Source organism: Peromyscus maniculatus, chromosome 7 (genome assembly GCF_049852395.1).
Source record: "Peromyscus maniculatus bairdii isolate BWxNUB_F1_BW_parent chromosome 7, HU_Pman_BW_mat_3.1, whole genome shotgun sequence".
NCBI lineage: Eukaryota > Metazoa > Chordata > Mammalia > Rodentia > Cricetidae > Peromyscus > Peromyscus maniculatus.
Window position 1 is genome coordinate 72,163,800 of NC_134858.1, and position 24,009 is coordinate 72,187,808.

The window sequence follows — 24,009 nt, forward strand, 5'->3', positions numbered from 1 at the left end:
ATAGACCAATTTCTCTTATGAACATAGATACAAAAATTCTCAATATATGCTTGCAAACTGTGGTAGTTTGAATATAATTGGCCCCCATAATTTCATAGAGAGTAGCACCATTAGAAGGTGTGGCATTGTTGGAGTAGGTATGGTCTTATTGGAAGAAGTATGCCACTGTGGAGGTGGGCTTTGAGATTTTCTATGCTCGGGATACTGCCAAGTAAGTGTATCCTTTGATTTCCTTTTTCCTGCAAGATGTAGGACTCTCATCTATTTCTCCAGCACCACATGTGCCTGCATGCCACCATGCTCCCTGCCATGATGATAATGGACTGAACCTCTGAAACTATAAGCAAGCCCCCTTCAAGCCTCTATTAGAGTTGCTGTGGTCATGGTGTCTTTTCACAATAGAAAACTCTAAGACAGAAGTTGGTACCAGGGACCAACTTGAACATTGTGGTGATAGGCCTAACCATGCTTTTGTTTGGAATAATATGGACTTTGGGAGTTTGGGTTAGGAAAGCAGTGGAATGCTTTAAGTGCTGCTTAATGGACCATAATTGTAGAAGCATGGAAGACAGTGGTGCTAAATATGATTTGATGAACTGTGGAGATCAAGAGGTTATAGAGGAGAAGAATTTTAGTATGTTGCTGGAAATCTTTCTTGTGATATTTGGTGAAGAAAGTAGCTGCTTTTTGCCCTTGTCTGAATAGTCTGCCTGAGGCTAAAGTGAAGAGTTTTAGATTAATTCCATTCTCAGAAGAAATCTCAAAACAGCCCAGTCTAGACTGTTTGGTGGTTGCTAGTGTTAACTCTAATAAAGATATATAATGAAAAGAAGCAAGCTGAACAAGGAGAAATATTTCAGGAGAAAAAGAGCACCAGGAAGTGGAATGAAGCTAAGTCCTGTGTTCAAGGAGATGAACAGATTAAGAAATGGAATATAGGGAGGGGTGAATTCAGTGCAAGACCCCACCCTGCTAAGTTTCCTTAATTCCTTGTGAAATGGAATTAAAGGAAAGCTTAGAGCCAGGTGTGGGGGACACCTTTAATCCCAGCACTGAGAAGGTAGAGGCTAGTGAATCTCTGAGTTTGAAGCCACCCTGGTCTATAGAAAAAGTTTCAGGATAGTCAAGCTTAGGGAGTGACAGACAGAAAGCTGGTGAAGATGTAACTGAATGAGGGGGCCATGGTCCAGCTGCAGTAAGCAGTAGAATTTGGATGCTTCAGCCACATGGTTCTGGTTTTAGAGTTAAGGATAGAAGAAACAGGTTATGAAATTTGCCTCTGTGCCTAAAGAAAGCTGCTGAGACCAGGCTTGTGTCAGGGGTATGAATGGAGGCCTAGTAGTGAGGTCATTGCATGAGGCTGTGAAGTTGAAGCCTGGAGAACCCAAGATGTTAGAAATGCCAGAGTCATGGGATACCTGCCAAGGAGAAGTGCTAACAGGAAGCAGAAACAGTCTAAGAGAAAAAAGTGTGTTGCAGTCAACAAAGCTGAATGGAGTTGGAGAACTGAAGAGCATTTTGACATCAGACATGAAGATACAGAGTTTGAAGTTTGACCAGCTGGTTTTCAGTCTTGTTTTTTGTCCAGTATTTCCTCTCTATACTTACTTTCCTACATTTTGGAATAGTAATGAATATCCTGTGCCATTATATGTTGGAAATATGTGATCTGTTTTTTTATTTTGATTTTACAGGGGATTACAGTTAAGAGATTGCATGAATCTCAGAAGAGACTTTGAACTTTGGACTTTTAAACATTGAGACTGTGATAGAGTACAGAGACTTTTGAAGTTGGACTAAATGCATTTTGCATTATGGCATTGTTATAAGCTTATGGGGACCAGGGAGTGATATGTGGTAGTTTGAATGTAATTGGCCTCCATAATCTCATAGGGAGTAGCACTATTAGGTGTGGATTTGTTAGAGTAGATATGGACTTGTTGGAGGAAGTGCATCACTGTGGGGGTGGACTTTGAGGCTTCCTATGCTCAGGATACCATCAAGTGTCTCCGTTGACTTCCTGTTGCCTGCAAGATGTAGGACTCTCAGCTATTCCTCCAGCCCCACATCTGCCAGCATGCCACCATGTTCCCACCATGATGATAATGGACTGAACCTCTGAAACTGTAAGTGAGCTCCTTCAATGAAATGTTTTCTTTATAAGAGTTGCTGTGGTCATGGTGTCTTTTCACAGCAATAGAAAACACTAACTAAAACACAGACCAAATCCAAAAACACATCAAAAAGATTAGCCACATGATCAAATAGGATTCATCCCAGAGTTACAGAGATGGTTCAACATATATAATTGTAACCCACCACATAAACAGGCTGAAAGACAAAAACCATATCATCATTTCATTAGATGTAGAAAAGTGTAGATGTAACCAACCATCTTATTAAATAAGAAACACAGAACCAATGTAAAAGAGAAAGCCAAGAGGTCAGAGCTCAGAGCTAAAACCTTACCCTTCCTCCTGCAGTGGTCCTACCTCTCCGAAAGAGACCTACTTCCCTTGTGTTTGTCTTGATAAAGTCTTTCTGTTCTGCCTTCTCATTGGTTGTAAACCCAAACACGTGACTGCCTCATCACTGCCTGTAAGTACAGCCCTCCAGATCTTAAAGGTGTGTGTCTCCAATGCTGGCTGTATCCCTGAACACACAGAGACTATCTAGCTCTGCCTACCAAGCACTGGGATTAAAGGCATGCACCACCACCGCCACGCTCTTTCTATGGCTCTAATAGCTCTGACCCCCGGGCAACTTTATTTATTAACATAAAATTAAAATCACAATGCAGTACAAATAAAATACCACCATAGAAAAGGCTTTTGACAAAATCTAATACCCTTTCACGATAAAAGTCCTATAAATATTAGGGATAGAGGGGGTGTACCTTAACATAATTAAGGTAATTGATGGCAAGTCCATAGCCAAAATCAACTTAAATGGAGATAATCATAAAACATTTCCACTAAAATCACCAACAAGACAAAGTTGTCCACTCTTTCCATACCTATTCAATATAGTACTTGAAGTCTTTAGCTAGAGCAATAAGACAAGTGAAGGAAATCAAGGGGATATAAATGGGAAGGGAAGAAGTCAAAGTATCTCTATTTGCAGATGATAAGCTAACATACATAAGTAATCCTAAAAATTCTACCAGGAAACTCCTACAGCTGACAAACACTTTCAGCAAAGTAGCAGAATACAAATGAACACACAAAAGTCAGTAACCTTCCAATATACAATTGATAAATGGAGAAACAACACTTTTCACAATAGTGTCATATAACATAAAATATCTTAGGGTAACTCTAGCCAAGCAAGTGAGAGACTTGTATGATAAAACTTTAAAATACCAAAGAAAGAAACCGAAAAATATACCAGAAGATGGAAATATCTCCCATGCTCGTGGATCATTGGGATTAATATAGTTAAAAAAAATGTCCATCCTATCAAAAGCAATCTACAGATTCAATGCAAACCCCATCAAAATCCCAACACAATGCTTCACAGAACTTAAAAGTAAAATATTCAGCTTCATATGGAAGCACAAAAAAAAAAAAAACAGGATACCTATAACCATCCTGAATGATAAAGAATGCTAAAGGTATCACCATCTCCATTCTCAAATTGTACTACAGAGCTATAGTAATGATTTTTTTAAAAAACAGCATGATATTAGTACAAAAAGAGGCACATGATTAATGGAATAGAATTGAAGACCCAAAAATAAGCCTACCTACCTCTGGATACATGATTTTTGATAAAAAGACAGAAATACACACTGGAAAAAAGATGGCATCTTCAGTGAGCAGTGCTGGTCAAATTGGATGGCTACATGTAGAAGAATGTATATACACCCTGCATAAAACTCAAGTCTAGCCGGGCGGTGGTGGCGCACACCTTTAATCCCAGCACTAGGGAGGCAGAGGCAGGCGGATCTCTGTGAGTTCGAGGCCAGCCTGGGCTACCAAGTGAGTTCCAGGAAAAGACGCAAAGCTACACAGAGAAACCCTGTCTTGAAAAAAAAAAAGAAAGAAAGAAAAAGAAAAACAAAAACAAAACAAAAAAAAAAAAACCTCAAGTCTAAATGGATCAAGACTTCAACATAAGGTCAGATACACTAAAGCTAATAGAAGAGAAGTGGGGAATAGTCTTGAACTCGTTGGCACAGGAAAAGACTTTCTGAACAGAATACAATAACATTAATAACTGACGCTAATAACAATTAGTACATGGGACCTCATGAAACTTAAAAACTTCTGTAATACAAAAAACACTATCATTCAAATAAATTGGCAGCCTACAGAACTGGAAAAATTGTTACCAACTACACATCCAATAGAGGGCTAATATATAAAATATAAAGAACTGGGTATCAAGAAAACCAATAATCATACATAGGCATAGTGGTACATGTCTTTAATCCCAGCACTTGGGAGACAGAGGCAGGTAGATCAAAGTTCAAGGCCAGCCTGGTCTACATAGTAAGTTCTAGGACAGTCATAGCTATATAGGGAAATTCTGTCTTAGAAAAGAAAAAAGAAAAATGACTCAATTTAAAAATGGGGCACAGATGTAAACAGAAACTTCTCAAAAGAAGGGAACTCGAATGGCCAAAAAGTGCTTAAAGGCATGTTCAATATCCTTAGTCACCAGGAAATGCAAATCAAAACTACTTTGAGATTTCATCTTATACCAGTAAGAATGGCCAATATTAATATAAACAAATGACAGCTCATGATGGTGAGGATTTAGAGTAAAGGGAACACTAATCCATTCCTGGTTGGAGTGTAAACTTGTGCACCCACTATGGAAATCAGTGCATTAATTCCTCAGGAAGCTGGGAATCAATCTATCTCAAGATTTAGCACCTATGCCAAAGGATGCTTCATCCTACTACAGAGACACTAGTTTGAACATGTTCATTGAATCCCTATTCATAATAGTCAGAAACTGGAAGCAACCTAGCTATCCATCAAAAGATGAATGGATAAAGAAAGTGGTACATTTACACAATGTATGATATTAGTAAGCTATTTAAAAAGTGACATCATAAACTTTGCAGGTAAATGAACAGAACTAGAAAAAATAATTTTGAGTGAGGTAACTCAGACCCAGAAAGACAAATATGGTATATATTTTCTTATATGCAGACATTAGCTGTTAAGTCATTGGTAGGCAATATACAATACATATAATCACAGAGGTAAGGTATAGAGTAAGGGATTAATGGGAATGGATGGCTCTACCTAGGAAAGGGAAATATAACAGATAGTTATAGATGGGTGGGGGTGAGGAAACTGGAACAGAAGGATCAAACAAGGAAAGGGAGGGAAGAGAGGAGCAAGGAAGGGAATATGATGAGGGACAGCTAAAACTAAGGGCTCTTTGAAGGATTGTATGGAAACCTAATACAACAGAAGCATTGTACACATGTACACAACATGTACACAACTCATTAAACACAGAGAAGCTGAGCTGGTTCCTGTCTAGAGCCGTCACCCCGATGCTCTAGTGTTTGTGGTACTAGAAGGTACTCTGCATGCCGCCAAAGGAGAAAGGTAAACACCAACCCGGCTACAATAGTGGTACAAAGGGTGTGGAAGTAACCCACCAATCTCTGATTTGAGTTTCTCACTCTGCAAGATGGAACCCATATCCAGCACTGAGTGGTTGGGTGGCTCAGAACCTGAGACTAGACAGGCCAGGGACCTAGGGGAAACAAGATACCACTGTTCTGATAAAGGAACACAGCAATAAAATGACTCCCAACAACATTCTGTTATACTCACAGATCTGTGCCTTCCTCAGACATCGTCAGAGACACCTCCTCTTGCAACAGATGAGAACAAGTAGAGACCCACAGCATGACAATATGCAGACCGTGAGAGACTTTAGAATGCTCATGACTAAAAGAGATATCTACATCAAATCCTTCCCTTCAGAGTTCGGAGACCTCTGTGGAAGAAGAGATGGGAAGAGTGTAAGAGCCAGAGGGTATGGAAGACATCAAGAAATAAAAGCCTTCTAGGTACAACAGTACTGGTGCATACATGAACTCATAGAGATTGTGGTAGCATGAACAGGGTCAGCACTGCTCTACACCAGATGGGGTTCTAAAACTGAAAGAAGTGGACACACACCCCCATCCCTGGTCCAGAAGCTATTTCCAAGTGATTAATACTAGTAGATGAAAAATTATTTTTATCCAAGGGAATCTCACTGGGAAAACAAATCACTCTTAAGGTTGGGCCTCACGCTCAGCAGTAGATGACCAACACAAAATCTAAACAGCATCTTTGGGGGTTCTTTGTCTTTTTTTTTAAACCTTGCAGGTAGGTCCTTTGGGCATATATTATGGCTTCCAGTTTTGTGTTTTTATGGTTACTGTGTGTGCATGTGTATGTGTGTGTGTGTGCAACTGTATGTATTTCTTACTTTATTATTATCCCTTAGATACTTGTTAGTTTTCTGAAGAGGAGTAGGGAGAAGGGAGACCATTATCAGAATTTATTATATGAAAAAAAATAAACAAAAAAGAAAACCTGAGCTGGGCGGTGGTGGCGCACGCCTTTAATCCCAGCACTTGGGAGGCAGAGCCAGGTGGATCTCTGTGAGTTCGAGGCCAGCCTGGGCTACCAAGTGAGTTCCAGGAAAGGCGCAAAGCTACACAGAGAAACCCTGTCTCAAAAAACCAAAAAAAAAAAGAAAACCTGAAATACAAAATTTCCTTACCTTCTACTAACTCCGTATGTGAAAAATTGGAAGTTTTCAGAAGAGATAAATTGAGATGTCACAACTCCTTGAAGGAGCTCCCTCCCAGAAATATTTCAAGTTCAGATCTTATTGTATATTTCATTCCTTTAGTGTAACCCTTCCAACAATTACCTTTTCCATGATGGCGATATGAAAAGCTATGGTACTCCTCTGGTGGTTTTTAGAGAAAAAAAAAAAAAAAAAGACTACACAGAGACCAAGGAGAGGTACAGGAAGTCAAACACAAACCAACAGCCAATAGAATCTACAGCAATGTGTATTCTGTGACAAGAATTTGCTAATGCAGTCATGTCATTTCGATCAAATCGGCGATAATTGAAACACTACCAAGAACACAGAGGACGGTAGAAAACTCAGAATTAGGCAGACAGACTCAGCCATCAGACTCTGTCCAAGAGCAGCACTGTAAAGACGCACACACAGTGGAAGGGGGTGCGGATGAGGGAGAAAGTGTGCTTTATTTTATGTATGTGTGCTTGAGTGTATGTCTGCACACCGTGTATGTGGGAGCCTATAGAGGTCATCAGAGGGCATTGGATTCTCTCCAGCTGGAGCTATGGTCAATTGTGAGGCACCATGTGGGTGCTGGGAACTGAACCTGGGTCCTTTGCAAGAGCAGCAAGCACTCTTAACCTCTGAGCCATCTCTCTAGCCCACTGAGGAGAATTATTCCTACACAGAAATTAATGTGGTCTTGCCCCAAAATGATATAACCACTGCTTAAGCATTATGATAAGAATTACATCTAATGAGGAATGAAGAGGCAATATCAATGTGTGACTAGGCTGAAACTTTCTAGCCAACATAGCTCCGCATACACAGAGGGGGCATCTTCCCACAGCTCTGAGAGTCTTCTCCAACTGGTTGCCTAAGAATCTACTCTACATCCTAATTTGCCTGTGATCACCTTCACCTCCATTCCCCTCCTCATCCACCAATTTATCAGCCATCCCTACAAGGAACCTTAATGTCCTAGAAAAATATCAGCTTTGGATGGGAAGGTTAGAAATCCCTGTACAGGGTAACACTCTTGGTTAAAATAAAATAGATTTTGTTATTAAAAGATAGTCCAAATTTTAAAGTTGTTTCAGTAATATGACAAATCATAACAATTACATTCTTGGGAATTTTTACTTAACAGTTTCTTAACCACTTCAAAAAAATTGCAAAGGAATTAGCATTTGTTTGGTCAAAACGTCGACTCTATTGGACAGGGAAGTAAATTCTCTCTAGATAAATCCCATAGTGATCTGACTTTCCCCGTGAAAATCTGTACAGTGACTTCCTAGTTTATTATGCCTACTTGAAAGGGGTAATTTAATAAGGCCTCGGTACAAATACTTAATTGTGCCCAGCGATCGACAGCACCTTTAAACAGTTGTGTTTTTGCCAGAATTAGCTAATGGAAGTAGAATTGCCACTTAATGTCTCAGCTTGCACTGGTAGAAAATAAATTGCATCTGACATTCCTTTGGCTTTTAAAGGACACACTTAGATAATATTTACAGTCAGATAGATCTATTATTGCATTTGTTTTCTTGGGTTAAAAAAGGGGGATCAAGTAGGTTCTAAGGGATAATATTTCTTTGTATCTACTCCATTTGGAAACCCTGTGTACACAACACAGCTCATTTAGTGGGTATCTAACCAAAGTCTAAATATCTGAATGGAAAGTTGACATTTCAATAAAGCAAACAGCCAGTTGAGTGATGACTGACCCATATGTATGAGGGAGTGGTCTGTTTTCATGGAGGGCATGAAAAAAAGAGTTTGCATTATTGACACACTAAATGTTTTCTCTAGTTGTTGTGAGCAGGATGGAGAGATCCAGCAAGGGGAATTGGCTACATACAGGGTGCTAATCTAGACATGTTAAGCACCTCACTCACTCCTGAAAACCACACTGGACTATAGTGCTGCTTGGGTATTTCCCCCTAGGATTCCATTTCTATGAAATTTTAGAATAGACAAGTCTTATCAGTACTGGAGGTGTTAGGAGCAAGCCCAGGGTAATGCTTATTTTTGCTTAAAGCACTATTTCCTGATTTGAGACAACATGGCCATCATGTACAAAACTGAGGAGGTAAGAAGAAGTTGGAATATTGGATGGTGGCATGAATTCATTGTATTCCCAAGGAAATACTATAATTTTATTAAATGTAGACTTTTATTCCCTTGACTTTGGGGGGAAATAATTTCATTAAGTATCCATTATATTCTGTGAAATTCAAATGCATTAATACTTAAGTAATTTTAAAATGTTTCATGTGAAGAGGTATCTACATGAAAGGGAAAATATCAGAGAAAGTACTCTGAGAAGCTTTGGGAGGTGAATCTGAGGTCTTCATCACCGCTTTACTTCAACAGCCCTGGCAGTCTTCCAGCTCAGGCTTCCAGATAAGAGCTGAGTGAGAACTAAGCTGCATTCTCTCTAAATCCTCCTGGACTCACACTTAGTTTTGATCGAACAATGATGAGTTAAGTCAAATCTATATTTGTTTCAGAAATATTTAGGAACACTGTCCAGTCAGCTTTAACTGTCATCTTGACACAACCTAGAGTCACCTGAGAAGGGAGCCTCAGTTCAGAGACTGCCCAAAACAGCATAACTTGTGGCCTGTCTGTGGAGTGCTGTCTTGACTGCTAATTGATGAGAAATGGTCCAGTCCACTGTTGACGATCACATGGCCCTTGGCTATAGAAGAAAGCTAATTCTCAAGCATGAACAAGCCAGCAAGTAGCATTCCTCCATGGTTTCTGCCTCAAGATTTTGTTTCAGTCCCTGCCCTGACTTTCCTCAAAGACAAACTGTGACCTGGACATATAGGCCAAATAAATCCTTTCCTTCCCTGAGTTGCTCTTGGTCAAAATGGTTTTGTTTTGTTTGTTTGTTTGTTTATCACAGCAACTCGAAGGAAACTAGAACAAAAATTGGTACCAAGAGTCTTTCTCTGGAAGTCTAGCCAAGGCTTGACTGAAGGAGCAGAAGCAGGCAGCGCTCTCTCCACACACCCCATTCATCTCACTCTCCAACTACCAGGCAAAGCCCATTCCCTTTAAGTTATCATAAGAATATAAAAAAGAAATACCTAGCAAGGCCTGGTGGTGCAACCTGTGATCTCAGAACTCAGCACTTGGAAGCAGGAGGCTCATGATATGTGTGTATTAGAGCATTCTGTGGTATCACATTGAAGGAGACAAGTCCATGTTTTTATGTTACCAATTCAAAACAAATTTTAGAGTAACACAGCCAAATACCTCATACTACCTAATTCCAATATCTACTACAAAGGTATGGTAATTGAAACAGAAAAATACTGGAGTGGAAACATACATATTCACCAACAGAACAGAAATAAAAGAAACCGATTTGTGCATTTATAACCAACTCATTTTTCACTTAGGTGCCGTGAACATGTGATGTTAAAATTTTAGTCTCTCTGCTAAATGGTGTTAGAATCCTCTCATAGAAATTCCAGTGACATTCTTCATAGAAATAGAGAAAGAAAACTAAAATTTACATAGAAATATAAAAGGTCCTGAATGGCTAAATCATCACTGAGAAAAAAGAAAATACCACTGGATTCTGGAGGTGTCATAGTACTGAATTCAAGATACATTACAGAGGTATAGTGACAAAAACAGCATGGTATGTCACAATACAAATTTATTTATTTTTATTGATTCTTTGGGAATTTCACATCATGCACGCCAATCACACTCACCTTCCAGTCCCTCCATGTCCAACCCCGCCCCTGAGACCTCCCCCCCCCCCCGCAAAAAAAATAAAAATTTTAATTAAAAATCAAAAAACAAGTCCAACCCATGTTATTCATATGCTCACTGGAGCATGGTCAAACTCTCAGTGGCCCATCCCACAAATAGAACTAAGTTGGTCCTCTTCCACACACCCACCAGAAGCCATCAATTGTGGATAGCTAACCTCAGTATCCTTATTACATTTTTTCACGAGTTCTCTTTGATGGCTTCCTGTTTAGTTTGTTTCTTTCTTTTGAAGGGTTAGGGGTTTGTGACAGAAACCTTTCATGACTTTCAACCATGCATCTGAAATCATCAATATCATCAATATCACTGCAAAAGTATCCTCTTTGCTCTTTACAGTCAGCAGGAGCATGGATCATGGGAGTCATGCAGCACCAGGACCACAGACCCATGATTAATGAACAGAATAGAGGACCCAGAAATAAGCTTTCCACCTATACGCACTGTACTCACCTTATTTTTGACAAAACAAAAATGTCCAAATTGGAGAAGAAAAAAAAACCAGCATCTTCAACAAATGGTGCTGGGAAAACTAAATATCCACATGTAAATAAAAGAAACTAAACCTGTATCTCTTACTTCATACAAAAATCAGTTCAAAACAGATCAAAGGCCTTAATGTAAGACGAGAAACTCTCAAACAGTTAGGGGAAACTCTTCAAGACAGAGGCCTGAGCAAGGGCTTTCTGAAAAGGACTCTTAAGAGTTCAGGAACTAAAACCAAGGATTGGCAAATGGGATTACAGGAAGGTAAAAGTCTGCTGCACAGCAAAGGAGACAATCCGCAGAGAAGAGGTGGCCTACAGAATGGGTAAAGGTTTTTGCTAGCTACACATTTGACACAACACATACACAACCAAAAACTTAATACACAAAACCCAAATAATCCAACCAATAAATGGGCTAGTGAAATGAACAGCTAGTTCCCCAACTGGAAAGTGTGCATGGTCAAACAGCATACAAAAAGCTTCCATCTTTCTCCAACAAAGGAAACAACATTGAGATTCTGTCTTGCCATGGTAAGAACAACTGTCACCCAGAAAGCAGATTAAGAGAAAATGCAGGTGAGGATGTGGAGAAAAGGGACCCTTTATACACTGCTGGGGAGAATGGAACCTAGTCCATCTCTGTGGAAATCAGAATAGAGGTCGCAAAAAAAAAAAAAAAAACTAAAAGAGAACCACTATTCAGTTCATAATTCCATGTCTGGGTACATGCTCAAAGGAGACTAAATGAACAACCATAGAGACAATTGTGCATCTCCATTTACTATAGAATTTATCACAATCACCAAGTTATGGGATCAGCCTGAAAGTCCAACAGAAGACAAATGGATACAAGAAAATGTGGAGTCTTTTGCAGCCATGAAGAAGAATGAGATTAGACCATTCACACAAAAAAATGGATGCAACTAGAGATCATTATATTAGAGGAACACAGACACAGAGAAACAAATACTATTTTTTTTCTCACTGCTGGACACTACATCTTACACAGATTACAGATAAGAAATGAAAGCAGCAATGAGGCTTCCTAGAGGAATGGATGGGAACACAGGAGGGAGGGGGACAGGAAGAATGAATATGATCAAAGCACATGAAATTCTAGTGTCATAATGTGTTTATGAGACCCGTCACTATGTACGTTTAATATAAACCAATAAATCATATAGAAAGACACAGAAAAAATAAATAGGGCTAGCAAAACTAAAAGAAATGATACCATTATATTATATTTTTAAAAATTAAATTTCATTAAAAGCAAAGGCCTAAGATTTGAAATTATAAAATTACTGGGGAAAAACTGGATGATATTATTTTGGAGAAGGATTCCAGAACCCAAGCAACTAAACAGAAACAGACCAAAGAGTGTTCCTCAGGCTAAAAAGCCATTTGGCAAGCAGACAACCAAACATGAAGAGACTGTGTCATGGGTAGTGCAAACATCTGATGAAGAGTCAATACCCAAGCATATAAAATACACATGTATTTATTTGCATTAGTTATTTGTCCCTTCTCCATCCACATCCCACACTCTTCCTGGCTTTGGTAACCACTTTCTATCCTCTATTCTTCTAAGATCAACATTTTAGATTCCATACCTAGCAACATGTGGGACATGCCTTCTATGCCTGGCTTAATTAATAATGTCCTTGACTTCCATACACAGAACAATAGCAAAAAAAATCCAATTAAAACACAGGCAAAGGACCTAAATTTATATTTCTCAAAATAAAATATACAATTGGCTACTATGGGAAAATATCCCTAATCGGAGAAATACAAATCTGTTGTAGAATATTATTTTAAGGTGTGTTACTTTTGTTCATGTTGCATTTGTTTAACTCTGTGAAGCCATGTTACTGTGCCTGTCTAAAACACCTGATGTTCTAATAAAGAACTGAATGCCCAATAGCAAGGCATAAGAAAGGATAGGTGGGGTTGGCAGGCAGAGAGAATATATAGAAGGAGAAATCTGAGAGAAAAAAGAAGTAGCTGAAGAAGGAGGAGGACTCCAGGAGCCAACCACCCAGATACACAGCAAATCACAGAGTAAGAGTAAGATCTACAGAAGTAAGAGCATGGGAAAAGCCCAGAGGCAAAAGGTAGATGGGATAATTTAAGTTGAGGAAAGCTGGCAAGAAACAGGCCAAGCTAAGGTCAAACATTTCTAAGTAAGAATAAGCCTCCATGTGTGATTTATTTGGGAGCTTGGTGGCAGGCCCCCAGAAAGAGCAAAAAACCCCCAACAACACATACCAAAGTACAATGAAGTGTTTTCTCATACTTCTTAGATGGCTATTACCAAAAAAGGCCTAATAAGTGTTGGTGAGGAGGTGCATACAAACAATCCCTGAGCATGACTGAAGGAAACATTAATTAGAATAAACAACACGGAAATTTCCCAGATTTTAAAACTAGTGTTACTGGACGGTCACACATTGACATATACAGACAAAGGAAAGGGGTATCTGCACTCCAGTGTTCATGGCAGCATTTAACAATAGTCAAAGCACAGAATCAGCCTGAGTGTTCAGCAGATGAGTGGATAAAGACAGCATGGCATATAGACACCACTGAATACTAATCAGCTTTGACAAAGGAAACCGTATCTTTTGTATGGACCACAGACCCTAGGTCAGCATAAATGGACCTAGAGGAGGCTGTTAAGAGAGCCATACACTGGATAGATCTATATGAGCTCACTTATATGTGGAGTGTAAAACACGCAGACTCACTGCAACAGAGTACAATGATCAGGACTTGAGGCTGATGCAGGAGAACTGAGGAGGTATCCATCGAAGGACCAAAGTTTTCAGGAGTAAGTTCAAGAGGTTTGTATATATTACTGTGACAGTAGTAATCACATATTCTGTATTTGAAATTGGTTTTTAAAGTAGGTTTTGAGACTTTTCACCACAACTAGTAACCAAGTACACATACATCAAAAAGTACTGTAAATAGAGAGTTTACCTCGCGGCGACGGCGGTGGCGGCCGAGTCCTCACTGACTCAGTGTCACTCTATCACAGAGCAACAACTGAGCTGAATTTACATAAAGGAGTCTGTACATTTCTGAACTCCTGTTCTTGCCATGATTCTAAGGATACAAATGTATTTGTCCCCTTAAAAGTTGATATTCTTCTGGGCGTGGTGACATCAGATGCTATCCTCGTTAGGTTTATGTTGCTATGATGAACACAAAAGCAGTTTATTTCATCTTACAGCGTATAGTCCATCATTGAAGGAAATCATGGCAGGCACTCAAGGTGGGAACCTGGAGGCAGGAACTGAAACAGAGGACATCGAGGAATGGTGCTCACTGGCTCGCTCTCCATGGCTTGCTAGACCTGCTTTCTTGTACAACCCAGGACCATGCGCCCGGGAGTGGCACTTATCACAGTAGGCTAACCCTTCCCACATAAATCACTAATCCAGAAAATGCTCCACAGACTCACCTATAAGCAAATTTGATGGTGGGAATTCTTCAACTGGGGGTCAATTCTTCAACTGGGGGTCATCCTTCCTAGATATGTCTTGTTTTGTATCAAGTTGACATAAAAACCAACCAACACACATACCTTTAATCCCATAATATGGGAGGCAGGGGCAGGTAGATTCCTGCAAGTTTCAGACCATTCTGCTCTACATAGTGAGTTCAAGGCCACCCAGAGCTACATACTGACCTTCTCTCAAAATAAAAGTTGATACTTTTGTAGAACGCTCTAGACTAGTAGATCGTAGATCGTGTATTTTTGGACCTTTGGCACATGAGTACCTCTTAGTTCCAGAACCCAGTAGTCATAACTTCCCTGAAGGCACCAACACAACCAAGTGTGTTATTCACCCCTGTTGAATGATGCCCCATCCCAGAAAGCAACATGCATTGAATTTTACAAATATCAGGTACAAAAGCAGAGTATGCCTGCCACATTGTAGCAGACCTGACTCTGCCTAAATCCATTATTTCATACAGTTACCTGTAATTGATAATAGGAGGTAAAGATTAGGTCGCCTACACATCTCAAAGAAAAAGGTCTTCTTCCATACATCTTACAGGATATTATATTATGCTTCTAGATGGGAGGATCAATCTTATCCTTAGTATTGTAAAGGGCATCTTTAAAATTCAATCATACTCCAGAAGAATCGCAAATGCCAAGTGTTTACATAATTGAGCTCAACGACTGTTATTAAATCAGTGGCAAAGGTTACCTTTCCTGATGGAAGGTAGTTTGGATAAATAGTAAAATTGTTTCAAATTCCCATGGAGTCTACACCAACTGTTCCACTCTCTCTCCCCTTAAATAAGAAATGCCTGAGGGGGTGATAACAATTTTCTCTCCTTCCTCCTGTTTTGTTTTGTGGGTTTTTTTTTTTTTAACTAATAATGAAAACTCAGAACAAGAAATAATGAAAACCTACAATACAAGGGCTCATGTCTGCAGTGTAAGGAGGTTGAGTTAACATGGCCTCTGCTATTCCAATGGGGTTTGTTAAAGATGGTGGTTCTGTTGTCTGTGGATAGAAGGCTGTTTTAGAATAACAAAACTTCATCCAGATAAGATTGGAGTATGAACTGAGTAGGTCAGGGAAATCTGCTGGGGGTTGAGGAAGGGTAAGAGACACAGGGCTAGGAAAAATCCACACTAGCCTTCTGAGTTTATGCCATTAGAATGGGAGAGGTGGGGGCTTTGTTGGAACAGTTATCTTGGGGAAGTCAGCCAGGCCAGGATGATTCACTCTCTAACCAGCTAGTTAAAGACACCTCTCCATCACATGCCCAGAGGGACAGAGTCAGAAGGATCCTTTAGTATCATTTTCTCACTTCATTTTGTCCAGAACCAGTCCTCTAGGCTATCACTCTTTATAAGATATCCCAGACCCCCTTCCTCAAAGAGAAACAACAGCTGTACACCATTCTTCAGGCCCTATGTACTGATCACTCTTCTAAAGAGATGAGCAGCGGGGACCCTTCCTGTTTCTGGCAAGACATAAAATGGTATTAACCCTTTGGAAGCTGAACAGACTAGAGTTTACCCAAAGGAGTCAAAGACATACAACATAAATGTTCAGAGCAGATTCATTTATGATTACCAAAAACATAGAAGAAACCAGGGTATCTTTAAGTATAGGAAGTATCTATGCTTTCCTCTGAATTTTCCTGTGAATTTAGGGTTCCCTTTTAAAAAAAATCACATCTTTTAAAAAGGTATACATGCTCATTATTTAAAAAAAATTAATCAAGTCAGAGCAAAGACCCTTTCAGATTTTATGAACCATCTTAAAACTTTTGCATAGCATGCAAAGGGCCCCGGGCTCAATCCCTAACACTGCAAAATGAATAAATAAATATTCATGTGACTCTCTACCACAAAAAATGTAATATATCTATCATTAATGTTAACTGAAAAATGATTAAAGCCATTAATAAGTAGGGAGGCGGATGAACACATGTTTATACGTGACTTTATTTACAGGGAAAGCAAACATGCAACGAGCTTCAGAAATCACTTCACCCAAATCCTACCACAAAATAGTCCAAAGGCGTGAGAGCCATACGGTCAGAGCAGTCACCATTCTCCATACCAATTTCTGTTCTAGTTACTTTCCCATTGCCGTGATAGGATGCCCTGACAAAAAGTAACTTTGGGGAGGAAAGTGTTTATTTTGGCAGATGCTTCCAGTGGGATAGAGTCCATCACAGTGGGGGAGGACAGGGCAACAGGAAGCACATGGCAGGAGCAGGAAACTGGCTGATCACATTTTATACAACACACACACACATAGGATGTTGGGAGAGAATACAAAAAGGAGCCAGGCTATAAACTGTCAAAGCCCACCCCACGTGGCACACCTCCTTCATCAAGGCTCCACCTCCTAAAGGGTCTATAACTTCTCCAAACAGTGCCACCAACTGGGGACCAAGTGTTCAAATCCGTGAGCCTGTGGGGGACACTTCCAAAGCCTCGCAGAAGCTGCAAGACCGGTTCCAAGTCTTAGAGGAGCTATTGATTAGATAGATTTGTGTATCACATCCCCTCAGCTCTTGGCAATCTGACTATTTCACTCAATTCCAGTGTTTCTTTAAGGGGTTGTGTCTATGAGATTGCAAAGTCCACATATTGGTAATAATTTGCATGCTTTCAAATGCCCCTCCATCCCTTCCCCATGAATGACGGGACAGTATGTGAGAATCTGTGATCATTTTTTTTTTCACTTTAAACATAGAATACTAGATTCATGTCTTTGAACAAATCTGATGATAGAATTTCTCTGTTCAATACCCTGTTTTCAATTTCTAGGGTCTTATAGAAACATTTCATTTTATTTCAGTTAAAAAAATTAAACCAGAAAGTATTTCAAAGACCTTCGTGGATTTCGCCTGGTCTGTGGAAAGTACAGTGACCTTGACAATCATGCTTTTTCAGTCCACATAAATTTTCTAATTATTGTTTAAATATTCCTTTATTTTAATTATGTATATGTATGTGTATTTGTGAATGTACACATGAGTGCAGTGCCCTTGGAGGACAGAAGAAGGCATCAGACCTGCTAGAGCTGATGTACAAGGTGGTTGTGAGCTGCCAGATATGGATGCTGGGAACTGAACTTGAGCCTTTGCAAGAACAGCAGGAGCTCTGCTAACTGCTGAGCCATCTCTCCAGCCCCTCCCATTATTTTTTATTTATTTCTGCCCCCAACCCAATTCTGTTCTATCCTCTATAATCCCTTTGTATTGAGTGGAGTATTTGTTATTCCTGTCTTTATCATCTCTCTAAGTGCATTTACTTATATCCTTTCATCCAAATCTTGGAAAATTTCCTGAGCCTGTATTAATCTTCCCTGAAGAAGCATTAACCAATGGGTAATTTGTGTTTTCCTTTGTAATTCACTCTATCATCTGCTTTTTATTCTCTTAAAGCTTGGATCTTGCACTATTTCTTCTTTGGTTTGATACTAGTGACTGAATTTCACTGATAATACAAAATAAGAGATTTTCTATAATTTTTCTTATATTTTCATTATATGTATATAATCTATCTTCTACCTAAGAGCTTTCTTGCTGAGAGGATAGCTTTTTTTTTTTTTTTTTTTTTTTTTTTTTTTTTTTTTTTTTTGGTTTTTCGAGACAGGGTTTCTCTGTGTAGCTTTGCGCCTTTTCCTGGGACTCACTTGGTAGTCCAGGCTGGCCTCGAACTCACAGAGATCCGCCTGGCTCTGCCTCCCGAGTGCTGGGATTAAAGGCGTGCGCCACCACCGCCCGGCCTGAGAGGATAGCTTTTTACTGTCATCATTTATTGGTTTAGGATTTGAGTTCAGGAATGGAAACTGAATCCATACTCTCATCTACTACTTACCTGAGTTTCTATTCCCGCCCCCCTCCTCACTGTCATTTCTAGTGCTGGCCATCTCCTTCATACCCTGCTCCCTGTATTTAGAATCCTTCAGTCATCACCGGAGAACTCTGGGATTGGAGGGTGGGGTTAGACAATAGACTTATGTCTCCATCTTAAACAGCTTGCTTTTTAACTGTGATTTTATAGGTGTGGTGAGTGGAAAGGGAGAGAAATAATGGAAATAATGGTGTTGATATTGATCTTGTTTATGGGAACCACAGCCAAAAGAAAAATTAACTGGAGCTGTGCTGTTATGTGGTATAGGCCTTGCATCAGTGAAAAAGAAAATATCAAAGTTCTGCTTGGTAGGGAAGTAGTTCCCTAAAACAACTATGACCCCAGGGAGCCAACCTTGTACTGTGTACTCATGTACATGAGGTTCACTGGAACTTTCTACACAAAGAACCAAGTTTAGTTAAAAGTACCACATAAAACAATTCCTTTTTTTTTTTTTTTTTTTTTTTTTTTTTTTTTTTTTTTTTTTTTTTTTTGAGGCCAGGCTAGTCTCCAACTTGCTATAAGGATGACCTTGAATCCCTGGTTCTCTTGCCTCTACCCTCCAACATGGTGAGGTTACAGTGGCACACAGCTACACCTAATTTATGATATGTTGGAAATGGAACCCAGAGCTTTGTACATGGTAAGCACAAGGCCCTGGGGGTGTAGCTCTACAAACTGAGCTATACTCCCAGCCCTCAGATGCTTTTTAACCTTTTATTTTTCATGATGTCTATTTTGTATTATTCAGGGTGTTTATTTTTCACTGATGTCTAAAAGCAAGCTGTTGGGATAAGTTGGTCCTTATCAGGGGGACCAGAAGTGTTTCCTTCACAGTTGAAGTGGGCCACCCAGGAGCACAGGCCAGGAAGCACTCCATCTAAACGGATGCTTCTGTCATAAGGTAAGGGGTGCCCAGCTCACCTCTTTGCTAGTCTGATTCATCACTCTCATGTTAATGACAGAAACCATAAAGAGATGTTACTGTAGCTACCTCCTCACAAACTCAACCTGCCTGTCACTACTAAGTATTCCCAACCCAGACCACATCCATCTTTTATTAGAGAATGAAAGAGAGAGGCATGAGCAGGGAGACTAAAGACAGACTTTACCAAGTGATTCAGTATGGAAAAGAAAAAGGACCACCTGTGAGATGGGCAGGGACAGAGGGGAGCAATTGGGATGAAGCAGGATTAGACATGTCATGGGAAAACCATTTTCCTTTTTTCAGTCCTTCCAGGTTTCTCTACAGGGCAAACTCTCGTCTTTCTGTGGGAGCCCAGAGTTGTGGGCTCCATTTTCAATCTTGGAATAGTCAACTGGTTGCTGCTAGGACCTTCTTTAACATGGCTGGGTTCTGAGCTTTCCATCACAGAGACACCTCAGCTCCCACAGCCACAGCTCTGCCTTCTTCAATTATTTTGGATCATAAAGAAATAATGAATCCAGTGTCTATGGAATGCAAGATTACTGAGAGCAGAAACAGACAGATGATGCTCACTATGTACAGATCTTCAGTCTAAGTTGCGTTTTCTTGTATGGGACCGTGGGAAAGTAAACAAACATTGTTAAACCTACTGAAAAAGCCCAGGTGTGGAAACTCAGGTGCTGGCACTGCCCCTCCACTCAGGTCATCTGAAAAGAACCTAGGACTCACAGCCAGAGCTTCAGAGCCAAGTCCACCCTCGGCCTCTTTTGTGCTATCTATGGCTTCCAGGGAAATGCTCAGGCTATAAATAACCACACAGACCCCTGGTATTGGGGTATTAAGATAGACTGATTGATCCCACACACACACTCTGCTTCAAAATCCAAATGAAAGAAGACATTCAGAGCTTTCTCGGGCCAGCAAACACCAGATGGTGGAAAAAAACACGGGTTTCAAGATGACTCATTGTTATCATTGAACTTGATCAAATGGGCAAATGTATTCAGGCCATGAGGCTAAGAAACACATCACTCTGCTTAAAATAAAATATTTTCCACTGACTGTGAAAATCTCTGGGGTTACAGGCAGACACACAACCATGAGCTTTTTATATGGGTGCTAAGGATTTGAACTTGGGTCCTCAGGCTTACAGAACAAGCATTCTTACCCACTTAGCTATCTCTCCAGCCCTCAACCTTACTGTTTAACAAAGGGTCTCTCGCTAGACCTGAAGCTTATTCATTTGGTTTGGTTGGTTGGCCAATGTGCTTCAGGGAGTCACCTGTCTCAATGCCCACAGCAACGGGGTTGTAGACATACATCACCATGCCTGGATTTTTACCTTGGTTCTGGAGATCTAAATTTATGCCCCCATGCTTAAGGAGCAGGCGCTTTATCCATAGAGCCACCGCTCACTCCAGGCCTCATGACAGCATTTTTAAATTTTAAATCATACCCCGTTGAATGCCTGTCACAGAATCTCACCTTCTCTCAGGTACTAAATGCTACTGATGGGTTTTTATGTTGGCATTACTACACACATATTTTCAGGGGGCAAGAAGATGCCATCTTATGCCAGAGACACCTGCAGAATAAAAAAGGAATTAACGAAAACCTAACAGAACTCCATTAGGACAACATGCCTAACTGTGGGATGTAGTAAATAAAGCATATGTTTCATTTTCATACCCTAATAAAGTACTCAAAAACCAGAGAGGCCATCTCACTCTAAGGTCTACAGACAAGGTGAGAAACCACATGCAAGTTGGTTAGCCTTTAAGGACCTTAGCCTTTAAGGCAAAGCTGGACCAGGTGACTTCAGTACTTCCCAGCTCTGCAACCCTATGTGCTACAACCCACCCACCTTGCTTGGCTGTAATCTTTCCTTGTAGCCGGAAGACAATCCCTTTCAACCACACCTCCCCAGAGTCTTGGCCAAGCTGATTCTCACAGCAAAGCTTTGAAATTCCCAAATACAGTCAGCTCAGGCCTGCTGGTGCCGCGTGGATCTGCCTCTTCACAATTCAAGTACTCAGCTATTGACTCGTGACAATCTATATCTGCATTAAAATGGGAGTTTTGGATTAATGTGGAGCTGAGAGCCTGACGGAGGCTCTTTGCTGCCAGCCTGTCTCTGTAATTGCAGAATGGATTTCACCACCCACAAAGGGCAAAATGAATGTGATCATCCCTGGTCGTCGATAGCCCATCGATTTTTTTTTCTTTTGACTCTATGATTCGCACAGTTATTGAAGCTCATTTTTTAAACAAGGAGACTTATTAATCTACATTCTTCAAAACTAGTGGACCCTACAGTGAGGTGAACTCTGGGGTTGACTTGATATGTCACATAAATTTTTTTCAATTTTTTTCACATACACATGTGCACATATGCACACACATTCACATGCATGCTTGTGTTCTCAGCCTTATTGAGAACTGGTCTGCTTTGTAGATGCTAGGATATTGTACTCATTATCAGGCCATTTAGGAAAGGTCCAGAAGAATGTCGTCAAATATTTGATACATTCTGGTCTGTGGCATCCGTTTTCTAGGCTAGGTTTTCCACTCATCCCTAAGGTCGTAAACGGGATGTCTATAGCAAAACCTGTGGTCACAAAGATGGAACTCAGATCCGGGACCATTTCTTCCCTGAATGGAGCCTATTAATCTACAGTAAGGGAAAAAGAAAGACCGACCTGCAGCATTCAATTGTGGTTGCCCCAAACCATATCAGTTCTTTGTATTTCCCATGATGCATCTTCCATTTTATGTTGCTTCCATAATTACATCTTCTGATCACTTCTTCTATTGCCTTCTTAATTTTGCTGGAAATTCAGACTCAAAGTGGTTCAAAACCACATGTGTCAGATTTGGTTTGGGTGGTATGTTGTAAAATGTGGTGGCCTTCTCTCTTCCCATAGCACTAGCTTTTGAAAATAATCAATAAAAATAAAATTGGTCATCAAATCCCATCAGCTTTTTCTCCTTGGGAAAATTTCCCACATCTGTCCCCTATGCTGAACCCCAACTTTATACATTCTGTCTTGCTTACAGGGGACATAATTTAATTTTGCAAGAAAAAGACCATGAGAATGTTGACTATGCAAATTCAGTCATGCAACAAGGGTCAAAATGCTCAGAATTTGCTTGGGTGTGGGAAGTTCCTTCAAATTCCATAAAATTCTGGTTCCATAAAGATTGTGTTATAATTTCCACTATCTAGTAAGCAGAGTGAATATTTCACTGACTTCTATTCAAGTTCAAATAAGCCAAGCCCCAGCATTAAATTATTCAATCATTTCCAATAACCACAGTGTTGTGTACAACCATCCCACTGGCCACTAGTTAATGAGTATAGATGTGTGATTTTGAGGTTGTTCATTCCTAATCCAACATTAATAGCTATCAATATAATAATTTACATGTAAGAGAGACTTTTAAGACATTTAGAAGGAAACAGAAACCCTGTAAAAGGGAAATGTAGGCAAGGCAACATGTTGAGACTCCACATATACTTCATGTCAATTCCCAGCAGCATTCAAACCCATGTTAATACTTACCTAGACTTTGCAATAATTTCCTCACTGAGATATTAATGCCTAAACTTTGTCACATTAAATCCATTCCTGATAATGACAATGACCTTGGGAAAGACAGACTAAATATCTATGGTCCTTAGTTTCCTCAACATCTCATCTAAATAGGTATTGCAATTCAGAAGACTTGAGATAATGCATGTCAAGTACTTTGGCATTTTTGTGACTATCTTATCAATATTCTATCATGGCCCTAAAGTTAAATGTGTTTATAAGAATCTTTCTCCCACAAAAATGTGGGCTTGTTGAATCAAGGACCAAGTAATGTTTACCACTTATCCCTGGCTCAGAATATGATACAAATAGCTATTCCTGACATATTTAATAAAGAAAGGCATAGTTCACATTCCAAAGAATTCTATATCAAGCCAGAGATGAAATCTATTTTTTCCTCACTAATTCATTTTTATGAATTTCATTTATATAATATAGACCCTTACCTTACAAAAAAGACAGTTTTCAGAATTAAGAAGATCAGCTGAGCCCTGGCAGAGGCACATGGAATAGGATACTTTGCAAAGAGAGTGCTAAGCTGGAGTGCCAAATGTTCTCAGGCAGTACAGAGAGTCAGCGCTATTAGGGACTCCAGAGATGAAGTCCTCCAACCTTTCGTTAGTGAAGAGTTTGAGGATAAAACAGACGACATCAGCTGACCAAGGTTGTAATATTTTAGTGCCAGTCATGTGTGTGGATACCAGGGACCAGGTATTTTCCCTCCATGATGACATGCACTCAATACAGACACCACCTGTCCAACAAACATCAAACTAGCTAGGCAATCCATGAGAAGATGTACTTCAACACTTATGCCATTATTTCCCAGGAAGTAAAGATGCCACGGCTGCCCAATTATAAAAATAAAATAAAATGAATCACAGCTTACCTAGGAGTGGGAGAGTCTTACCTGGCTTGTGGCTAGCTGCTTTTGTGTAGGTTTTTGTCTCTGGGTCTGGAAAATAACAGTGTTGAAAGCAATTACCAATTTTCAAGTTGGGTTTTCTGGACTCCTGGAGTTCT